The sequence below is a fragment of the Heterodontus francisci genome, chromosome 25 (assembly GCF_036365525.1).
Source record: "Heterodontus francisci isolate sHetFra1 chromosome 25, sHetFra1.hap1, whole genome shotgun sequence".
Lineage (NCBI taxonomy): Eukaryota > Metazoa > Chordata > Chondrichthyes > Heterodontiformes > Heterodontidae > Heterodontus > Heterodontus francisci.
Genome location: NC_090395.1, coordinates 61,469,296 through 61,493,600, shown reverse-complemented (window position 1 = coordinate 61,493,600; position 24,305 = coordinate 61,469,296). Strand labels below are relative to the sequence as shown.

The 24,305-nt window shown below is 42.9% G+C and overlaps 1 long non-coding RNA gene across 2 annotated transcripts in view; it reads left to right on the top strand.

The window, feature by feature from the left end:
• LOC137383921 (uncharacterized) overlaps window positions 1–22,905 on the top strand; it is a 155,603-nt gene extending 132,698 nt beyond the window's left edge. For both annotated transcript variants that reach the window (XR_010977490.1, XR_010977489.1), the window contains 2 exons: window positions 21,143–21,264; window positions 21,807–22,905. This is a non-coding gene — a long non-coding RNA (uncharacterized lncRNA). The remainder of the gene's footprint in view (window positions 1–21,142; window positions 21,265–21,806) is intronic.
• Window positions 22,906–24,305: the final 1,400 nt, after the last annotated feature.

Genomic DNA, 24,305 nt, shown 5'->3' with positions numbered 1-24,305 from the left:
GAGGAGAGATACAATGCCAGCCACTGATCTACATGAGCCACCACTGAGCAGGAGATCGGCATGCTGAAAGAGCGCCTCCATTGCCTGTATGGATAGGGAGATGCCCTGTACTATGGGCCAAAAAGGCCAGCTGCTTTCTTTGCTGCTGTGCACAACTACACCCCCAATAGGGGCCAGGCCTGGCATGATGAGGAGAGACGTCAACAGGATTCCTCCTCGGACTGTGAGGACGCTGAGGACCTACAACATGACAAATGTATGGGAGGGCAGATGGCACCCAGGGTCTGCACGCACGGCTAGCAGTGAGCTAGGGATGTATGGCAGTGGCTTATCAGACAAAGGCTGTCTGCTCCATAGGAACCGACATGAGCTCTGCAAGCCACACATCACCCTCACTCACATGCTGTGCACCAGTCCACATCTGCAGCATCCCTGTGTAAACCATTACAGGCAGAAGCTGACTGAGCCAATGTTCATGTCACTGCATTTGTGGAGACACTCATGAGTAATGGTGGCATGGCAATGATGTTATTGCACACGTTGGCTCTCCTGATGGGCCAATGGTGCAAAGCGATGTGATATTGGCGCTACATGCTGGCACACATCATTCACACAGTGAAAAGGACACACATGTTGGTGAGCAACATTTAGTGAAAGACGTATTTACATTACTGTGACACCCATGCATTCCCATTTGTGTCAGTGTGTAAACCTCTGTAATACCTTTTATGGTCTATTTAAGTCTCACGTCCTGGAATGTGCAAAATTAAGATTATTCACCCAGGTGCGGCACGCCTACAAGAAGGAATGTTACACCTGAGTGGAAGAAGAGGATCATAACTTTACAGGACACTGGGACACAGAAGGGTATGTATGTGGCAGCAACGCAGAAAATGCTGGGGTAACTCAGCAGGTCTGGCAGCATTTGTGAAGAGAGATGCAGAGTTAACTTTCAGCTCTGTGAACTTGGACAAGTTAACTCTGCTTCTCTCTCCGTAGATGCTGCCTGACCTGCTGGGTTTCTGCAGCACTTTCTGCTTTGCTGCCAGATTGACAGCAGCCCCACTCTTCAGCAGTCAGGTAAGTATTTCTTTGACAGCTGTCAGGAAGTAGGTGCTGGGGCGCTTAAAATAAAGCCACAGCACCTGCTGCACAGCTGTCAAAGTGTTCCTCACTGCACTGAATGTCTCGCCTCTCCCCACGTAATATGGGGAGCGTGGCTCGGCGCAGTGATGCTAATAAGCCCCAAGCACTCCTTTCAGGTGAAGCAGCGATTTACTTGTACTTCTTTCAATTTAGTATACTGCATTCGCTGCTCACAATGTGGTCTCCTCTATATTGGGGAGACCAAACGCAGACTGGGTGACCACTTTGCAGAACGCTTATGCTCAGTCTGTAAGTAGGACCCCGAGCTTCCAGTTGCTTGCCATTTCAACTCTCCCCCCTGGCCATGTGAGCCACATGGAAGATGGCAGGATCCCCAAAGACACATTGTACAGCGAGCTCGCCACTGGTATCAGACCCACCAGCCGTCCATGTCTCCGCTTTAAAGACGTCTGCAAACGCGACATGAAGTCCTGTGACATTGATCACAAGTCGTGCGAGTCAGTTGCCAACGTTCGCCAGAGTTGGCGGGCAGCCATAAAGGCGGGGCTAAAGAGACTTAGCAGTTGGCAGGAAAAAAGATAAAAGCGCAAGGGGAGAGCCAACTGTGTAACAGCCCCGAACTTCCAGTTGCTTGCCATTTCAACACTCCCCCCCTGCTCTCATGCTCACATCTCTGTCCTGGGATTGCTGCAGTGTTCCAGTGAACATCAACGCAAGCTCGAGGAACAGCACCTCATTTACCGATTAGGCACACTACAGCCTGCCGGACTGAACATTGAGTTCAATAATTTCAGAGCATGACGGGCTCCATTTTACTTTTATTTTCAGTTATTTTTTTCTTTTCCCTTTTTTTAAAATATATTTTTTGTGTTTATTTTATTTCATCTTAGTTTGTTCAGTTTGCTTACCCATTGTTTTTTTTAAATTTTATTTCATCTTAGTTTATTCAGTTTGCTTACCCACTGATTTTTGGATGTTTGTACTTGCTGCTGTTCAATCTTCCGTCCGTTAACACCCTATCTGTACTAATGCTTTGTCTTTCAACACGTCATTAACATATTGTTTGCCTTTGCTCCACGACTTTCTGGTCAGCTATTCTGTGGCCTTGTCCTATCTACACCTTCTCCTTTGTTATCTTTTGCCCCACCCCCATTTTACTTGCTTATAACCATTTACATTTCTAATATTTGCCAGTTCTGAAGAAGGGTCACTGACCTGAAACGTTAACTCTGCTTCTCTCTCCACAGATGCTGCCCGACCTGCTGAGTATTTCCAGCATTTCTTGTTTTTGTTGCATTGTTCACAATGTGTTCAGACAATTTTTAAAGAGATAAGAGTAAATTTCTAAAAGTTAGCAAACAAATGTGATGCAAGAATCAGTTCAATGATGCTGGCTTGAGATGTGATGAAATAACAATTTTGGTGCTTTGAACCACCTCAAACCCACCCGAATACATTCTGGAGGAGTAGATTGCAACTGCTGCAAAAGGAATTAATGGGGCTGCATCCCAGCATAAATACTGGTCTGTGCTACCAAGAACCTTCACTGCTTACCCTGATGAGCATTCCAGGATTAGGGTAAGGTTCTTTCATCACTTGACCAATGGCAGCTACCTGCACCTCGAAAGATGCCCACCCACCAAAAGAGAATGCAGTTTGCTGGTGGCCGGGTCAAGGGAAGGGGGGCGGATGCCAAAGGCACCCCTTACTGCCCACTGGACAGAGAGAGAGAGAGAAGTGGGGGCACACCTGCTATTCAGCAGCCTGGCACATCTGGTTTACTATTGCTGATGATTCACCAGTCCTTAGAGACTGGGGATGTGGCAAACTCCCCTGACCCAACCCCTCTTCTGTGATTGGCCTAGTTTGGGGTTGGCAGAGGTTTTGCCCTTTACAAGACTCTGTTGATTTCCCCAATGTGACCAAGACGTGGTACATCCTAGTCCCAGCCCAATTCCCAGTGCACTTCTGTCAGACTTGCAGCAGGAGTACAACAGAGAAGTGCAGATTTGACAAATGGCACTGCAGCTAAACCAAGAATGCAATGGGATTTGTCATAACTGATAACAAACCACACTGCAAAGAATAAAATGAGGGGGATGATTGTTTCATTTAATAGCCTATAGATCTGCTGTTATCAGCCAGAAATAAATGACATTATTTCTTTCCCCCATTGATGTTTTGCTAATAGGAAATGAAAATCCAATTTAGATAAAACCTCAGGTTCACTCCTTGCACTGACCTTGAGAAAAGTCTTCCAAAGCTCATTACCAAATTAGTGGAAATAGTCTAGTGTGACTTTAGAGCTACAGCTAGTCTTTTTCTTCCTCATCCATTGTGTGGTTAGATTTGCTTCCATGCTTGAACAAAGGGCATCATTTTATTCTCCTGTTTTTATTAATCACACAAGAACATTCAATCACAGAAATATCAGTGACAGATTAATCAGCCAGTCAAGGAGCCATCCACCATGCCAGTCCTGGTATTGGACCATATACATGAACCATTTAGTTCTTCAGATCCTACTCTACACAATTAACATTGTAATACCAGAATGCATTTCTGGTTCATTATTAGTTGTACAGTTGATTTATATCTTGGCCTGGATATGCAATTTGAAAGAATTTCATCTAATTTTTTTACAGAGAGGTCTTTTGATCAAAAAGCTAATGAGATTTTACATTATGAAAGTATTAAAATTGTTTTTTTCCATATTGTATTGAATTACAATTTAAATGCAGTTACGGTTCTAGAATTCTTAAAATTTCCAATATAAAAAAATTAAGACGTGGCAAAGGCATGGTGGATGGCTCCTTGACTGGCTGATTAATCTGTCACTGATATTTCTGTGATTGAATGTTCTTGTGTGATTAATAAAAACAGGAGAATAAAATGATGCCCTTTGTTCAAGCATGGAAGCAAATCTAACCACACAATGGATGAGGAAGAAAAAGACTAGCTGTAGCTCTAAAGTCACACTGGACTATTTCCACTAATTTGGTAATGAGCTTTAGAAGACTTTTCTCAAGGTCAGTGCAAGGAGTGAACCTGAGGACACTGGGTATTTTTCAGTGAGTTACAGGACAAGATAGAAATTCAAATCCAGGAACTCACATAGCATTATAAAGCATGATAATGGGAGAGAACTCAATGCTCAATAGATGGTGAACACTGTGTGATCATTCAATATGGGGTTGATTTCAGTTTTCACCACCTGGGTGGTAATCTGGTGGAGCGGGTCACCCACTGTTTGTAGAACACGTACGATCTCCTTTCCATTTTGGAACGACAATCAATCGGGCTTCTATGAAGGATGCGTAAAGCGTTTCACTAGATTGGCACCCAGGAGTTGAAGATGAAAATGTATAAATCTCTACTAGGTTAACCGGCCCCTCAAACAGTCCTACTCACTAATCCTCCGACACTACATGCCACATGTATGGTAATATCTCTGCTGATGTTAATTCCCTGAGCCAGTATTTATGATTGTATTTCTGCTGATGTTAATTCAGCTCCTGTTAGGTCATTGTTAAGCTGGTTAACTCCTCAACAGCAGTGATTCCAATGAATCCATCATCACCTTACAATGATCTATATCCATATTACAATATACTTCACATAATTAAAAGTCATTTCTTGCCCTTAAAAATTGAATTTTCCAATACTTTTAGTTAATAACATAATGAAGTAACAATTCACTGCTAAAAAAATTGAATTATCAAATAAATTGAATTAAGTGGTTTTGACCTAAGAGGAGACTACATTAAAGGAGATTTTTTTTTAAAATTTAGAATCCATGCAAAATCCAATAGTTTCATTTAAAACAAAAATAACTACATAAAACAACAACTTTCACTTAAATGGCACTTTTAACACAGTAAAATGTCCCAAAGTGCTTCACAAGAGCTTTATCAAACAAAATTTGACACTGAGCCACATAAGGAGATATTAGGACAAATGACCAAAAGCATGGACAAAGAGGTAGGCTTTAAGGCGTGTTTAAAAGGAGGATAGAGTGGCAGAGAGGTTTAGGGAGGTAATTCAAAGCTTAGGACCATGGCAGCTAAAAGCATGGCTGCCAATTGTAGAGCGATTAAATTTGCGGATGCACAAGACCGCACAATTGGAGGAGCTTAGAGATCTTAGAGGGCTGTAAGGCTGGAGGAAGTCACAGATAAAGGAGGAGGTGAGGCCATGGAAGAATCTGAAAAAAGGATGAGAATTTTAGAATTCAGACAGGGACAAAAACCATTTCTATTTTAAAAATGGTTTAGTGTCTTTATATCCAACTTACCACTGGGATACAATTGGACTCAGTGAACAATGCGGTTTTCATGTTATAAAATGTAACCAAGTGAAAATCTAACATATAAATAATCCCCAATTTGGCAACAATGGAGATCCATTTTTATGAGCAACCATTTGATTCAATGGGCCAGCCCCCTGTGATTGGGAAGATCTAATTTTGCAACTAAGCTTAACTGGAATTTGAATACTGGCCTTTAAAGGTAAACATTTTAAATAAAGGAGAGAATAGTGCATTTTGGCCACTGTCCCCAAACAGGAACAATAATATACATAAAGTAAAAGCATTTTAAGTCAACTGACAGCCTAACTGTGGCTCAAAGCAAGAGTTTTAAAGTGGAACGCAAGGAAAAGCGCGACTTAGTAAGTGTTATTACTCGAGCTGTCACTTAACTTTGTGTTATGACCCTTGCCTGGAGCCAGAAAGCTGAATCCTCAATCATTGTTTGTGTAATGGTAAAATCTCTGCTTTTTTGTTATGTGCCTGAAATGTGGTAATAGGAAAATTTGTTGTTGGGAGCTGCTGGCCTGAGGCAGATTTTCTGGTAACTTTGCAAACTAAGAACAAGTCAGAATCCTAAGTGGATCTTGGCTAAGTAGTGGTAGACTCCAGTTGTCCCTCAAAGGTGTAACCTTCTATTCTTATTTTTTATTTAGAGATACAGCACTGAAACAGGCCCTTCGGCCCACCGAGTCTGTGCCGACCAACAACCACCCATTTATACTAACCCTACTGTAATCCCATATTCACTACCACCTACCTACACTAGGGGCAATTTACAACGGCCAATTTACCTATCACCTGCAAGTCTTTGGCTGTGGGAGGAAACCGGAGCACCCGGCAAAAACCCACACGGTTACAGGGAGAACTTACAAACTCCGCACAGGCAGTACCCAGAATTGAACCCAGGTCCCTGGAGCTGTGAAGCTGCGGTGCTAACCACTGCACCACTGTGCCACCCATTTTAGGTGTTGAAGTAGGGCCACAGACAGCACACAGCATGGTGTGCCAGATCAGAAGGCCCTGACAACCAAATTAAGTTATTCCTCAGGCCTCGCCATCAAAACTGTGGTGTGGGCACCAATCATGTATCCCGCCTGTTGGAGACTAGCAAATTTCTGCCGAAGTCCGCATGTTCGTCTGGGGCGGGGGTGGGGTGGGTAGGTTATTGGGAGGGGTGAGGGCACACTGGTAGCAGCCCACCATTGTTTTGGGGAGCCTGCTGCGGCTTCTTACCGACTCCCTACAAAAGTAATAAATTTGGCAAAAGGTTTGGGGTTTTATTTTGGGGCAGCCTCCACAGTTCACTTTAAAGGTTGTTGATTAGACGAAATAACAGTTGCAGCTTGCGCATCACAACGTCTGATTAATCTAAACAAATTTAGATATCTGGAGCTGAAATATTAAAACAATTCCTGCACTCATTTCGGGCAGTGGCTAAAATAAAAGCCCCGACCAATTGAGCAGTGGCCCTAATGCCCTTGTGGATCAGGCAGAGGTCCCTGCCCTGCTGAATTGGTTCTTCTACCCATTTGGCGCCCATAAGATGGGTGCAGTGATTTTGAATTTAGGCCCCTATGGTCCTTTGTGAAAATTAATTATGTTGCAATTCATGAGTTTTCCTTCCAGTGAAAAGGTCCCTTCTTATAAAATTAAAAATATATATTTTGCTTACTTTGAAAAAAATTACTTCAATCAGATCAGATAATTCAGTGTCAACTCATAGCTGAATCTTTGATTTCCTCCTCACCTCTTAATTCTTCAGTTACATTTTCCTCCAGATGAGGAAATCTACAGAAACTATTTATCTTGTCAAGAGCTTAAATAACTATATCGCCGTTCCTTCGCTGTCGCTGGGTCAAAATCCTGGCACTCCCTTCCTAACAGCACTGTGGGTATACCTACCCCAAATGGACTGCAGCAGTTCAAGAAGACAGCTCACCACCACCTTCTCAAGGGCAATTAGGGATGGGCAATAAATGCTGGCCTGGCCAGCGTCGCCCACATCCCATGAATGAATAAAAAAAAAGAATTTAAAAAAAAAGTGACATGCTGCTTTGAAATGAACGTGACGAAGCAGGGGAAGGTTGAGAGCAACACATGTTGACACATCCTTGGAGTTTCCCTGGACCTTCAGTAAGCTGTTGCTTGCTCTCTCACCAGATGGACAATGTACAGATCCATGTGGATGTTTTAATCTCAAATTCTCCTCTGGGCTGCTTCATGCTAGTGCACTAACATATTGGCAATAACCTAATGAAAGGCATCTTCGCACACCTTGGTAGATTGAAGCATTGTGAAAGGTATTTCTAACGATAAAGAATCCCTCAAGGAGAGACCATGTAAGGGTGTTATAATGTAAGGCAAATTTTACATTGTACAGGATAAAATAAAAGCCATTAAAGTACTTTTGAAGCATAGTCACTGTCACAGAGTGGGCTGGATTTTAACAGCCCGCCACCGATCTCACCAGCAAGCTCAATAAAATGGCGGGCCGCACGCCAAAGAGCTGCCGCAACTTTCCACGTGGTGTCTCATTTAAATAACCGGGGCGGTCCTCCCCCACAAATCACGTGGAGGGGGTGGGCTGTCTGTCACTGGCCCGCTCCCCCCCAAAATTTATCAAATAAATTTCTAATGCCCCTTTCCCACCCCCCATAACAATTACATTCGCTGTTTGCCCTCTCCCCTGCAAAACACCTTTTAAATCTGACCTTCTCCCCCACAGACTGCACAAGGTTTAAAGTCCACCCTTTTCCACCATCCCCTACACCCATTATTTGACCCAGTCTCCCAGCAACCCCCGCACTAAAAATCTTAACTCCTCCCCCCCTCCCCAGCAGTGTCACGCCGGGTTTCCCCAGACGGGGAATTGAAGGTGCCGGAGTCCTGGCCGTCGTATTGTGGATTGCAGCGGGCCCGGAAGATTAATGGTAAGTTTATTTAAATTGATTCATCCCGTTCATTTAAATATTATAATTCAGTTCTCATCGCCCAGCGGCGGTGGGGGGGCCGTCACAGTGCATTGCTGTTGCCGGGAGGATCGGGCTTGTCCCTCCCAGCATCAGCTACAGTGGCGGGCCTCTGCTGGAACAATCTTCCGCACCCCCCCCCCCACCCCCACACCCCGGCACAGAGCCCGACAACATGGGCTTGGTAAAAGCCTGCCCAGTGCCTTTAGCATAACATCCCTGTAAACATCCCACACTACTTCATGGGAGAGTTATCAAACAAAATTTGACACTGCGCAAATTAAACATTTTCTCAACTTTTCTCCCCCCTCTCTTGTTGATTTATTGGATTTTTTTTAGAGGAATTCATAACAAGTTGCAGCTGGAGAGAACCATACAGAAGACAGACATCTCACACCTTTGCCTCTGGTGGTTTGTGTAGACACAGAGCTTTAAGGAATTGCACTGTTATCCTGACGGTCAGCCACAGCTTTGTATTTTCCAGATTGATTTCTTCGTTTAATTTCCCACCAGATCCAGATGTTGAGAAATTCTTTCTACTGGAACCACCCACACTGGGACAGCTGAGCTTCCTGAACACCCAGACAAAATATTTAATGATTATTGTGTCTCAACAGGGCAACTAATGAAAAAAAAGAAGAGATTTCCTTAAAGAATTTAGGGAATGATATAGACTGGAAATTGGAGCAAAATACCCGTGCAAAATTAATTTCCATGAAATGCTCAGACCTTGGTTTTGCCAATTCATATTATTTCTAATAACCATGGCATTCCTGCTGCATCTGTGCATTAATAAGTGGTCCTGTTCCTATTCCTGTACCAAAGACTCTTATCAACTTCTTCAGTTAGTGCAACAGAAGACTGGTGTCTATACACTAGCTCCCTGCATTAATAAAACTAGCTCCCCTACCCCAGGCTCTGAATTATTTTTGAGTTGGTCTTCTCCAACAAGAACTAGAGCAGTGTTGAATATAACAATAGCTTAAAAATGTCTCTGACAGACCTCAATCCAGCTATTAATTTCTGCATGTGTCAGAGGTGGTGGTGTTATAGTGCACTTCATGGATTGCAGTTCAGATCAGGATAAGGGATCACACAGTCAGTCGTACTTAGTGTTGCCAATCTTCCAGGAGACTCCAGGGATTAAAGATTAATCTTAGGGGGGAGGGCATTAAAAATGTATGTATTTTTCATTTTTGTCCATTTTAGTTATAACAATATTGGTGAAGGATTAAAATAAAAGGCTGTTTAACTGGAGGGGTGGTTGATGTTGGGAGTTCACATGATGAGACCTCCAGTAATAAATCCAACCTTTTTGTCATTTAATTTCTTCTACTTTCCACCCTATCGCAGACCTTCGCTTTTGTTCTTCCCTCCGCCCCCCCCTCCCCCCTCCCCTCTTTCCCTGCCTCTGTACTTGCTTAAAACCCGTTACATCTCTAACTTTTTCCCAGTTCTGACAGCAGGTCATCGACCTGAAACGTTAAGACTGTTTCTCTCTCCAGCATTCCAGCTTCTTTTATTTTTCTTAAACATGCAAGCTGAGTTGGCAACCCGAGCTGTACCACCTTCCTGTTGAAAAGTCTTCATATAAGTATATCTCCTTTAGACGTTGTATGGATGTAGATAATGATTCATCTAAATGTCCCTGAAATGAGTCAAGAAATCCTACATATGGCTGTAAAAGATCTTTTTATAGTAACTATGTGTGAGCCAGAAAATTCAATGTGTGAACAAGGGATAGTTACCATGGAGCTGGATTACATTCTCCTACATTAATTCACGAAAGAAAAGCCATCTAATGTAAAGATCAATGGAATCAAACAGGTTTTCCACCCACTCAGTCTTTGTTAATGAAGGTGGCATTTTTGTGCGCATATATAATTGAAGAAAATGGCACACAGGTCAAAATATATTGGAATGCTGTGATTTAGAGAGAAAGAATTTTGCTTATTAGTAAAACAATGTATAAAATGAAAGGGGCATGTCATAGGCTTCCCTGACACATTACTCACAATTACAGAACAACAAACTGCCTGAATTAAAGCATCAAAAGCCAGCACTCTGAAATAGTTCAATCAGCCGAGCACAGCATCAAAAATTGGACTCTAAAATACAGATTCAACTTAGAATGGAACTGAGCTACTCACAAAAAATATCACTTTTTTAACATGGGCAATAAAAGGGGGAGGGGGAAAAATGGCGACATCGATATTGACTCTGTAGACTATTATGTTACACAGCAACTCTTCCATTAATTGTGCAACGTGTCTGCAGTGTGTATGGTCTACCCACTGCACATCCTGTAGCTTGTATATGCATCATACCAAGATTACTTCAATACCTCATTCTTGACCTCGGCCATCAAGAAGGATATGAGCAACAATGTCATGGGAATATCGTCACTTTTGTTACGACTGAGGTGGGAGGAGTGCAGTCTTTCTCTAGTTCCACTTCTCCACAGGTCACAACATATATTTAAATGTTTACCCAGTTACCGATACGGTCAATCATATACTCTATTCTTTATCCCAGAATAAAATACATCAACCAGGTTTCTTTAATAAACAACAAAATCATCAGTTTATTATAAAATGAGACTTATCCAGTAAAGATGCAAAGCATTAACACACAGCTTGAAATATTAATGGAAATAGATATTCCCTTCTAAATAGCCAACACACATTCGCGCACACACACACACTGGTTAGATTTTTTAAAAATACATTTTCTCTGCAGGGGTCTTCTACAAAAAAAAAAGACAAAAAAAAATACTTTGGCCAAATATTGTTAATTCTTGAAGGAAAAGGAGAAGATATGAAAGGATATCAGTTGTCCTTTTATTCTGGCACCCCAAGTAGTTGTAGACTGCTGTCACTGGGATCTTTCTGGAGCAGTTCTTTTCAGGCGGCATTGAGAATTAATCTGGCAGGCTTTCCAGGAGAAATGTGGCATCAGGGGTTTCAATTATCAGTCTGGATTCACAGGATTTTTTTCAAAGAAGTGGAGAAAGATGAGCTGGGTATTTCTTTTAGCAGGCTACCAACCCAACTGCCTTCAAAACAGTCCACACCCCAACAGCAAGTCAAAACCTCCTGACCAGCATAAATCTTGACATGACACTTCTCTGTCTCCCAAGGTTCCTGCTGTTTATTTAGCTTAAGGCATGTGGCATCCAGTAAAGTTTTTAAACACAAAGCTCAAGTGTCTTCCCAGTGACCCTTGTTTAAAAAAACACATCCATGGAATCTTTTCAGTTTTCCAAATGAACCAATGTCCATAATCATTAACACAAATCCTCAAAACATCTTAAGAATGGAGCACCTTCATAACACCTTCAAGTTCCCCTCAAAGCCACACATCATCCTGACTTGGACATATCTCACCATATCCTTGACAGTCACTGGGTCAAAATCTTAAATTCCTACCTAATACCACAAGGTGAATATTAACTTCCAAAAACTGGTGGATTAGGATCGGATGAAGTGTTAAAACTTTAAAATTTCAAACTTGACCTCAACCCACCCACTTCTGGGTTTATCGAAGGACAAGGGGCAGCCAACCAAGTTGCTTCCAGGAGGCAGAATGACCAATTAAATAATATACTGAGGCTGACAGCTGGTTACCATGGCCATCTGGGTCTCCCTTGCCTCAGGAAATCTGATAGCTGAAGGGAGGTAAGGACTGCTTTGGAGAGAACGTAAGTGCTTCCCCCGGACCTCCAAATCAATCAGACCGCCTCCATCACCAATTACCCACCCCCCCTACCGTCCGACACAACCAGAACACACTCTCCCCGCCCACCCGGGTTGGCAATCGAATCACCCCCTTCCACACTCCCATTGGCAGCAGCAGGTAATTTATATGTAGTGCTCCCAGCCCAATTGGAGCCAGACTGTAAATCAGGTGGGAACTCTATCTAACCAAAACTACACAAGCCATGGAGTCAAAGCTTCACAGTGTATTGGTAAACCCAAATGTTCAAGTTGCCCCACAGAAACACTGCCGCCTCACCAACACAGCCCATCCCTGTCACCAATCAGCCCCATGTTTGGGGTACTGTCACGACAAGGACTGCAGCAGTTCAAGATGAAGGCCCATCACCACCTACTCAGCACATCTAGTGATGGACAATAAATGCAGCCTTACCAGCATTGTTCATGCCTTGAGAACAAAGGTTAAAAAAAAATCCCTGTATATAAAAATCAACCATATGCAATACAAGCTAACATATTATAAACACAAATACTACAGTACATTGGATGTTACTACATAAATGTAACATTCATCATCCATTTTATATTGATTACAGAAACCTTTATAAGCCGAGTGCTTGTTTGCTCTTCAGAAACAGTCATGAATTTTTAAACAAAGAACACACTGTTCTGTCTAAGGAAGAAGAAGAAGTTATTGTATGCAGTATTATTTCAAATCAAAGAAAGAGGACATGTATCATAACCTTAGGTTCACAATCAGTGAAGCACTTTTGAAGTGTAGATACGGTTGTAATGTGGCCAATTTGTAGACAGTAAGGTCCTTCACACACCAAAGAAATAAATGGCCAGATAATTTGTTTTTGGTGATGTTAGTTGAAGGATAAATGTTGGCCAAGACACCAGGAGAAATTTCCTCTGCTTCTTTGACAAGTGCCATGGGATCTTTTACATCTTCCTGAGAGGGCAGATGATGTCTCAGTTTAACATCTCATCTAAAAGATGGCACTTTGCAGAATGCGTCATTCCCTCAGTGTTGTACAAGCCAACATTCCCAACATCGAGGTACTACTCACCCAAAACCAACTTCGCTGGGTGGGCCACATCACTCGCATTCCTGACACCAGGCTCCTGAAGCAACTGCTCTACTCTGAGCTTCGCCACGGAAAAAGACTCCCAGGAGGACAAAGGAAACACTTTAGGGATGCTCACAAGGCATCCCTGAAGAAATCCAGCATATCCACGTGATAACAAGAAATGGCTGAAGGCACTGGATACTGCAAAGGCAATGGGCCCTGACAACATTGCGGCAATAGTACTGAAGACCTTTGCTGCAGAACTAGCCGTGCCCCTAGCCAAGCTGTTCCAGTACAGCTACAACACTGGCATCTACCCGGCAATGTGGAAATTTGCCCAAGTATGTCCCGTACACTAAAAGCAGGATAAACCCAACCCGGCCGATTACGCCCCCATCAGTCTACTCTCGATCATCAGTAAAGTGATGGACGGTGCTGTCAACAGTGCTATCAAGTGGCATTTACTCAGCTATAACCTGCTCAGTGAGGCTCAGTTTGGGTTCCACCAGGGCCACTCAGCTCCTGACCTCATTACAGCCTTGGTTCAAACATGTACAAAAGAGCTGAACTCAAGAGGTGAGGTGAGAGTGACATCTTGACATCAAGGCAGCATTTGACCGAGTATGGCATCAAGGAGTCCTAGCAAAACTGGAGTCAATGGAAATCAGGGGGAAAACGCTCTACTGGTTGGACAAAGGAAGAAGGTTGTGCTTGTTGGAGGTCAATCATCTCAGTCCCAGGACATCACTGAAGAGTTCCTCAGGGTAGTGTCCTAGGCCCAACCATCTTCGGCTGCTTTATCAATGGCCTTCCCTCCATCATAAGGTCAGGAGTGGGGATGTTCGCTGATGATTGAGCAATGCTCAGCACCATTTGCAACTCCTCAGATACTGAAGCAGTCTGTGTCCATATGCAGCAAGACCTGGCCAACATCCAGGCTTGGGCTGATAAGTGGCAAGTAACATTCGTGCCACACAAGTGCCAGGCAGTGAGCATCTCAAACAAGAGAGAATCCAACCATCTCCCCTTGACATTCAATGACATGACCATTGCTGAATCCCCCACAATCAACATCCTGGGGGTTACCATTGACCAGAAACTGAACTGGACCAGCCATATAAGTACTGTGGCTCCAAGCCTACGTGCCCTCCCTTGTGCTTTTGTAATCCAAGTTGAATGCAGAATTAAAGCTGCCCTCTGACCTGTGCACCATACATCCTCTACCTTATATTTTATCGATTTAACAATATAATTCAGCATTCTATCTGCTTTGTTTATTACTGCTGCCCAATGACTGAAATATTCAGCACCAACTCTACTAATACTTCTAGATTTATTTCAACAGCATTCAGGTTATTTCATGGAGTAAGCACATCATCCAATATTGGCCAAGACATTGGGGATTATCCCCTGCTCTTCTTCAAAATAGTGCCATGGGATCTTTTACGTCCACCCGACAGGGCAAGCACAGCCTCAGTTTAATGTCAAATCTGGAAGACAATTGAGCACAAACATTACAAATGGATGTTTCTTTGGATTTTGGAAGAACAATCTATGTTCTAGGCACATTAGAAAGCCATTAGCAGGATAATACACTGAATAGGAAGACATGACTGGTGAGGTTACCCACAGAAATTATCCAGAGCTGTAATCCTTCCTACTTGTTCAGCGCAAAGCCCATCCTCATTGCTGCTCATAGAAAGAGGCACAAAATAGCATCTCCACAGTCTTAACTTGCTTACATTTTGCCAAACTGAACTCCCTTATATAACCATTGTTAATTTTACCCCATTTCAGGACCTCCTACTATGAATTTTGAAAGGCAAACAATTTTAGCCATTGGAGGTGCTGGGGATGGAAAGAAAGAAGAGTGGGAACTAATCATTAACATCAATCTACAGCATTACCACTGTAACACAGTGGAATGGAAAACTAACACCCTGCACCATCAGCCCTTAGGTCATTGGTTAATGCAAATACATGCTCAGGCATGTTTAATTATTAGCAGTTTACTAAATAGGTTCACTTATTTGCATTTTTATATCGATGTTATTTTCCACATTCAAAATAAGCCAAACAGAACTGAAGCATTGGATGGAATTCATTCTTTATTTATGATCTGGCCACTTTAATTGACATTTTAAACTGCAGACAGCAGCAGTTTCTAAAATTAACACAATGCCTATCCCTCAGCTTAATCCTCATATTTTCCTGATCATGATTGTTTCACACAAGGAAATAGAAACCTATAAAGGTTTAGGATGACCTTGACTTTCAATATATATTTGAAAAAGTACAGCCAAGCTGATAATTAACAGAAACATATACGAACACTCTTTTAATAAGTATGGAAATTTGATGTGGTGAAGGTCTAAGCTACCTAAAAAAAAACACTAATTAATCCCTCAAAGATTTCTTTTTGCATCAGTGTATATTTAAAACACATTAGGGACTACACTGTTTCTGAGTCTATAGACATAAGATGCCCTCATATGGAACATCATGGCAATGCATCATGTGCAAGTGAAGGCATTCACTACGGGAGGCAGGGAGAGAATTCACCCAGCTAACAATTTTTTAAAGCTTTATCGGATTAGACCCCTAAACCAAGCCCAAAATTGAGTTAGTTGAAAATTTAAAGGTTTCAGCGATAAGTCCTGGACAATATTTATCCCTAAACCATTATCAGTGGAAAAGAAAATGATCTGGTCATTTTCAAGTCTGTCTGTTGGAATTTCATTACATAGTGATCAGCGACAGGGAAAGCAGTTGATTTTCCTTTCCCCACCCAGAGTCATTTATAGCGCTCCTACCGCCAATGGGGCTGAGTTCTGCTCACTCACCACAGAACAGGAATTCACCCTTGAACTTTGGTGGATCGGACACGTCCACAGGATGGAAGACAGTCGCATACCCAAGGACCTTCTGTATGGTGAGGTAGCCGGGGCCAGATGACCAGTGGGACAACCAAAGATTCCCTTCAAGGATGTTTGCAAGCGTGACATGAAGGCCCTAAATGTTGACCATCGCACCTGGGAGTCACTATCTGGCGAAAGAGGGAAATGGTGACATATCCTGTGGACTGGTATGCATTACCACGGCAACCAGTGTTTACAACAGCTTGGAAACAGGCGCCAATGCCAAAAACAACTCACAGCGTCACTTGGCATCTTTACATGCAGTACTTGTGGCAGAACCTGCCTCTCAAGGATTGGCCTTCACAGCCATCAGCAAAGATGCACCGAGAGAAGACACCCCACCTAAATGGATTGTTTACTGCATGTCCATCATCTTTCATAGATGGAAGGATGCCAACCATTTCCTATTTCATATGGCTCAGTTACTCCAGGGATAAATTACTGAGCTCCAGCCCATTATTTATTGTGTTAAACAGAACCTTCTCCAACAAGCAAGTGGGGTGAGGGATATGCCAAGTGGATGAACGCAGACGTGAATGCTAACCACCTACCACTTGGTGCTGTGCATCGGTATATACAACCAGAGGCTGCCAACCACCTGCAAAATTCTGTTGGCAGCCATGTAATCCACTGTCAGCATCTTCCAAGGACATCACTGATTCACGGAAATTATTTGTGTTCCTTTCCCTTCCAGATAAACCACCTGCATGAAACAAAATAAATTCAACTTGCCCAAAACTGAACCCTCCCGTTTTTAAAAATTTGAGCTCAAACCAAACTACTAGTTTGATCTGTAACTATGCTGGGATTCAGAATGCATAAGCAAGCATAGTGCGAGAAAGGCAATTCAGTCCCATTTGTGATATACCCCAACCATTTCATCTGCCGTAACAATGTTCTACTAAAATCTCACCGATTCTCCAAAGGTAATCAGGCTATTCTTCTGTTCTCCACATTCCCATTATTCAACCCTTCCCTGCTGTCCTTCAGACACATTTCCCCTTGCCTCACCCAGCACCACAGAACAGGGATCATTTCTTTCCAATGGAGTATGTGATTGTATAATTTCAACCAAACCTTTCAGGAACTATTCCAATTCCTAGCTAGATGTGATGCCAGCTCTTTTTTTTTAAAGAGTTCATTAACTGAGCTTTGACAGCTTTTGCTCAAAGTCCAATTCATGTATCCAGCACTTTTCAGGCAAAAGATCTTTTCTATTCTCTAGCATTGAATTGGTGATAAGGCAGGTTAGAGGACATGTCATTGCTTTAGAAGGTAACAGTGTGGTTATTTTGAATGAGTTGATTCAGACCTGGATACCAGTGACTTCAGACCTGTGTTGTGCACCCACAAGTGTCTTGACTTCTCAGAAACCATTAAGCAGTTATAGACAGACACCAGTAATATATACCTTGGATTAAATGTTAGCAACAATGCTTGGTACAAACTGTGTTAGCTCCAGGGTCCAATGAACTAACATAATTCTACTGGTTTGAAAACATGCTGTACTTTTTAAATCACCCTATTAGTGCTGCTGAGGAATAAATCAATGTTTTTGCAATGTTAGGACATGCATCTTTAAAACTCATTAATCCAATAGAAATAACACAATTTAAACTGACTCCACAGTAAGATCAAAAGCAGTGCAACATTGCTTGTCTGATGCTCCTGCCTCTGTGTGGCAAACACCAGACCAGGAAGACTGAAAAAAATCTCAGAAATGGCTCGTCTCACATTACAGTCAATTAGACGGAAAATATTTTCATTCCAGCTGGATAAAGCCCCTGATTAATGGTTTGAAAACAGTGGTGGAAAAAGAAAAGAAACTCTAATTAAAAGTGACAATCTGAAAAAGTCCAGATGGTGCGGCAGAGCCAGTCAAGAATCAGCCCACGTTAGTAAACATTAACTGCTCAACCACTGCTCTACATCACTGGCAAATGCACAAAATGGCCACATTTGCCCTCTGCATTACCAGCCAGTGGCCTCTTTATGCAACATGCAAGCGGCATATAAAGCCTGGCCCCAGAAGGAAGTGAACAGGAGACCAAATTGAAATCTAATGGAAAATGAGGGAAAGGAAACACACAGGCCCGATTATAGCTTGCTTTTCCTTCTTTGCTGAATTTTTGGTTTTGCTTATTAAGGTGAAGGCTGGCAGTGGTGAAGAATACTTTTGACTCGTGACTCCATTAAAATATACCGGGAATTTGTACAAGCACCTTAATTGATGTGCCAGCACATAGAGGAAATTAAACTTGACGGTGCCTTCATCCAACATTGCTGGATCAAGGTACAATTTTAGATTAGATGCAGTTTCCTCTAATCATAATCCAAAATTTACATCTCAGCACTTAAACCAACAACACAGGAGCATCTCCCCAACACCCACTCTGTCTGGCAAACACAATCTCTTTGTGACCTTTGAGCGAGACTGGCAATTTAATGCCAGTTAATGATAAATTCTGGACAGTTTTTGTAATGTGGGCTCACAGCTACGAACAAGAAAGACAGGTGATTACACAACATCTTTCTTAAGCTCAGGATTCCACAAATGATGTTACTGTCAATGAAGTACTTTTGAAGTGTTGTCACTGTTGAACTGTCGGAAAGGTGGCAGCCAATTTGTGCAAAGCAAAGGTCCCACAAACAGCACACGACAATGAGCTGATAAACTGTTTTTTTTTGTGATGCGGGTTGAGAAATGAATATTGGCCTGGACACTGGAAAGAAATCCCTGGCTCTTCATCACAATAGTGCCATGGGGCCTCGGTTTATTACCTCATCCAAAAGATGGCACTTCCGAAAGTGCAGCGCTCCCTCAGTACAGTAGTGAAGCGTATGCATTCCCTGATCTTCTTTAAAATAGTGTTATCTGATCTTTAATGTCTACCTCAGAGGGCAGGCACTAGTTTGCGAGGTGTACCCCACTTCAGTCTTGCTTTATGTTTGCATAATTCAAATGGTGTTTCAACTGGGACTAATGAAATAGAGAGTAGGTAAGAGAATAGGTTTCTAATCCACTGATTCATCCCATCCCTGTAGATCTTGGCATCTTTGAGCATATAAAGCTAAATTCCATGTTGAATTTGCACTGCAAAGGTGACCATTGGCTTCACCTTCTGTGCTATCAGCACCTTTCCGATCCCTCCAGAATAACTGTGAGAATCAGTTTGTTGGCAGTGTTATTATTTCACAATTTTCAAAAAGAAATTGTCATGCATGGATTCCGACAACTAAGAATCAAAAATTGCACCTTTGGCTTGACAAATGACAACTGTAGCTTGGGTGCCATAGTAACAGGAAAGGCTTCCACTTGTTCAGTGCACTGGTGTTATATAAGTGGATTTGCAAGCCAGTTATCTATGCTTATACATCCAAGACTAGCTAGGAGGTTTAGGCAAAGCAACTGGCAGGAGCAGTTGTTATCTAAGTAAATGCTGTTACCATTTTTCACACAGCAATATCTCACAAACAGAAATGAGATCACTGTCCAGTCACTCTGTTTTTGATGGGATTCATTGAGGGAGGAATGTTGGCCAAGATTCCGGGAGAAATCCCTGCAGTAATATCATGGAACCTTTAAATGGACATCCAAACCATGGCCTTGGTTTAATCTGTCATCCAAAGGACAGGACCCCTGGCAATATACCACTTCCTCAGCATCATATTGGAGGATCAGCCTTAGTTATGTGCTCAAGGCTGATAGTGGTGTTTGAACCATGGGCTTCTGACTCATAGGTGAGACTGCCACCAACTGAGCCAACATATAGGCCTGGATTTTGTGAGAGTATTGATGGCAAAACTGTCAACATTCGCTGTCATTACTCCTCTGAAACTGACAGAGAGTCCGCAGTTAAATGTGTAAATCCAAAAGTTGCTGGCAGTGATTCTATGCTTCTCCAGAGGGTGTGCTGTTGAGGTCCGCTAGACTGCAATCAATTGGAAATCATTGAACTGACGAGAGCTTCCACTCTTATGCTATTAGTTTCTCTGTAAAAACCCTTGCAAAAATTACAACTTGTTATATGAGGTGTACTGCATTTTTAACCATGTACTAAGTTCATAATTATTGCTAAACAGCCTCACTGGCTCTGACAGGAATGTTATATTTGCTGAATGTCAAATTTCTCCACTATGCTAAGAAATTCTACATATTTTTAATATATATTTTTAAAAGTTTGTTTATGATATTTTATCTTCTACCTTAACCCAATGTGTATGCCCCAATAATTTTTTTCGCTATCTGTAAAAATTTAAAGTTAGAAGTGAAGGGATTCAGTGATTTTTACTTCCTGGGTTGCTGTCTATGAGAATCCTTCAATGTGATTGGCCGCTTGCCCTGCTTGCTGACATCCTTGCTGCTAGACGCCTGGAGATCCCCTTGATTTGGCGCCAGATTCAAACTGAAGTCAGGAAAGGGGAAGTACACACCACAGAGAACGCTAGATTTTTGTGGGCAGCTTTCTTTGAAGTCACTGTTGTGGTTATGCTTTAGACATGAAGTAGGTGCACACTGTAGCTCATTGTATGATTATTTGTGACCACCTCATTGATAGGAGAAGGTACCTTCTTCTGTAACCTGCTGCTCAGAGCTCACATAGTCCATTTGTTAAGTGTTTTCTAACAAAGCCTCCTTGATCTGAATACCCTCATATGACCATATGAAAAGGATGGCAAAATAAATCCACTGACTCACCTCGCCTGCCCCACTCTCATGGCGCCTGGAGCACCTTGACTGGATACTTCCTACCACCTCCTGCAGCCATGTAATCTGCTGGGAGAGGCAAAAAAAGTAAGAAAAAACATGACCAAAGGGGCCCCTGTTTAAAAATTCCTCTTAAGAAAGGAACTCACGTTAAGTGGCCTCCAGTTTACCCAGCTGTCGAATGAGTATCAGCATTGCTGGGAAGTCAAACAGGAGCCCTGTGTGAAAAGACTGTCCCTTTTCTCAAGAACTGCACCATCTGTAATGGGCTTTGACTAAGAGATGGCTGCAGGCAGCTTTATCTGAGTTAACATGTGCATGATTTTCTTGTATTTTCCACAGATTTTATGGGGAGTCTTTACTGCATATTTCCTTTGAGCATTGTGGATGAAGGTAATTGATAAAGAAACCAGGAAACTAAAGCTTTCTTCACCTCACAAGATAGAAGCAGTGGTTTATACCAGGTAGGTGGACAAATATGTTATGTGTTACTAATTGGTTTATTACAGCCCCAACTGTTAAAACTAAGCCTGTTCCAGTGTGGAATTCTTGTCTGTCACGCTCATGGTGATCAGGGAGTAGCAGCTGTGTTTATTTTCCTTTCTTTATGCGGCAGCCACCTGTCCCACACCTGCTCATCCCACCCCCAAGTTTCTCTGTTCTTGTTGTCCCTGACTGCTGTGATGTGATTTCTGTGGATAGTGACCCAATGGGCTCGATGTCTGCACTAATGAACCATTACCATGCTGTGCTAGTAGCTCTCTGCCAGAGGCTGATTCTAATGCCAGTGCTTGTATGCTCTAAAGGCATACTAATAAAAATTCTTCAGCATTGAAAAGAGGTTAGACACTGCTGCTACTGCCCTCTGTAGGCAATTTGTGATTTACACTGTTTTAATTTGTAGCAATTTTCATGTATAAGCAGCTAATATCACCACTGTACGTTGTTACAAAGTACGATCATTAATGTTAGCAGTCCTTGACTTAATAATTCTACTGTCTTCCAGATGAGACATTAAACTGAGATCCGTCTGCCTATTCCTTCGGTTCAACCGAATGTTAACAAAGAACAGGGAGTTCTCCTGGTGTGCTGGTCAACATTCCTCTCTCAATCACCACCGCCGAAAACAAATTAACTGCTCATTTGTCTAAATTGTGGAACGTGGGTGTGTGCACAATGATTGCTGATTTTACTGATGTAACAACAATAACTACACTTCAGCTGTGAAGTGATTTAGGATGTGATCAGGTGCTATATAAATGTATGCCTTTCTTTCTTTGATGGCATCATTGGTGCTACTGGTTCAGAGGAGTTACTAAACTCGATAGGAATTAAATATTGGGAAGACCAAAGCCATTGTCTTCAGTGGCCTCCACAAACTCCATTCCCCAGCTACCGACTCCATCCCTCTCCTGGGTAACTGTCTGAGGTTGAACCAGACTGTTTGCAACCTCATTGTCATTTTGACCCCGAGATGAGTGTCTGGCCACATATTTGAGCGATCATTAAGACCGCCTATTTTTGTCTCCAAATCATCACCTGACTTTGCCCTGCCCCAACTCATCTACTGCTGAAACCCTCATACATGTCTTTGTTCCATCTAGACTTCACCATTACAACTCCTGGCCGCCCTCCCACATTCTACCCTTCATAAACTTGAGATCATCCAAAACTCTGTTGCCTGTGTCCTTACTTGCACCAAGACCTGTTCACCTATTACCTCTGTGCTCGCTGATCTACATTGGCTCCTGGTCAAGCAATGCCTTGATTTCAAAATTCTCATCCTTGTCTTCAATTCCCTCCATGGCCTTGTCTCTCCCTATCTTTGTAATCTCCTCCAGCCCCACAACGCTCTGAAATATCTGCTCTCCTCTAATTCTGGCCTCTTCAGCATTCCCAATTTTAATTGCTCCACCATTGCGAGCATGCCTTTAGCTGCCTGGGTGCTAAGCTCTGGAATTCCCTCCCTAAACCTCTCTGCTCCTTTACCTCTCTATCCTCCTTTAAGGCGCTTCTTAAAACATCACCAAGCAATTGGCCATCTACCCTAATATTACCTTATGTGGCTTGGTGTCCAATTTTGCTTTGTAATGCTCCTGTGAAGCACCTTGGGATGTTTTATTACAATAAAGGTGCTATATAAATGCAAGTTGTTGAATTTTACAGAGCCTGTTGGTCACAGCCAGTAACTCCACTGAGGCAACTCCATTTGCTTACACTGGCAAGTTGAATAACTTCTCCAAAAGTAATTCCATAGATGTGGTTATCAGCAATACTGCAATGTAATGAAAGATCATGGCTGCAATTTTCCACCCCCCACCCACCTCCCCCACCGGGGGCGTAAAATCGGATGGGATGGAGGGGGGTGGGCCATGCGTGTTGCCCACCTGCCCCCATTGGTATTTTAGCAGTGGCGAGGGAGATGGGCAGGTGGCCCGTCTGCCCTTAAGCCAATTAATAGCCAATTAATAGCCACTTAAGGGTCTCTTCCCACCACCATTGGTATTTTACCAGTGGCAGATGGGCACCGTCACCTGAGGAGGCAGCCTTGCGGGCTGGGGAGGGGGTGTCCCTCCTGATTGGGAACCCTGTGTCCCGAGGAGGTCTCCCCCAGGGGCACAGACTGCCCCTGCTGGAAGACGCTGCCGCCCTCACAATCGACTCCCTTCCTCCTCGCTGGGGTCTGGCTGATTGGCCCCGGCAAGCTCTGACCCTACACCTTATTTTCCGGCCTCCATCGCTGGCTGGGTCAGGGGACTGTTGCAGTTCCAGCAGTGGTCACCGCTCCCGGTGCTGCTATTGGGACTCAAGAGACTGAAGAGCAGCCCAACCCCTGACTGGCAGGCAGTTCTTGGAGGAGGGTCATTCTGCCTCAGAGGGGTGGAAGCCATGACATCAGGCAATTAATTGCCTGAGCCATGCAAAATAGCGTCATGGTTTCCAGGGTCGGCGGTGCCGTCTCCTCCTTTAATCCCAGCCCATGTTTGAAAAAACTGCTCAGAGTTCTATGAGGAGGTAACATATGATGGGTGTGGGAAATACAGCGGATGTGGTATAAATGTACTTTCAGAAAACCTTTGACAAGGTACACAGAGGAGGCTATTGGAACAGAAGATTAACACTGCGCACAACAATCTCCCCACAAACAGCAGTGACAGAATTGACCAGATTATTTAGATTTTTATTTCAAGGTATGGGTTAAAGAGCTTTTCTGTAAGCAAGTATAACCCTTTCTCGATATGACAATATTTTGCAGCATGCAACATACTACAATTACTCAGCTTACACCCTGAGTGGCATATTGGAAAGCATGACTAGAGTAGACCAAAAATTGGATATTTTTCAGGAAGCCAAGATCAGCAATTTTATATTTCTGCCTCATAAGTGTGTGGCGGCCATTCTTTTTAATTTAATTCTGGGGTTTCCCCAGGTATCATCAGCTCTGTTTGGAACAGGCATCCCATGTTTCTCAGAAACCGGTCTAGGATCCTGCTGTAAATCCTTG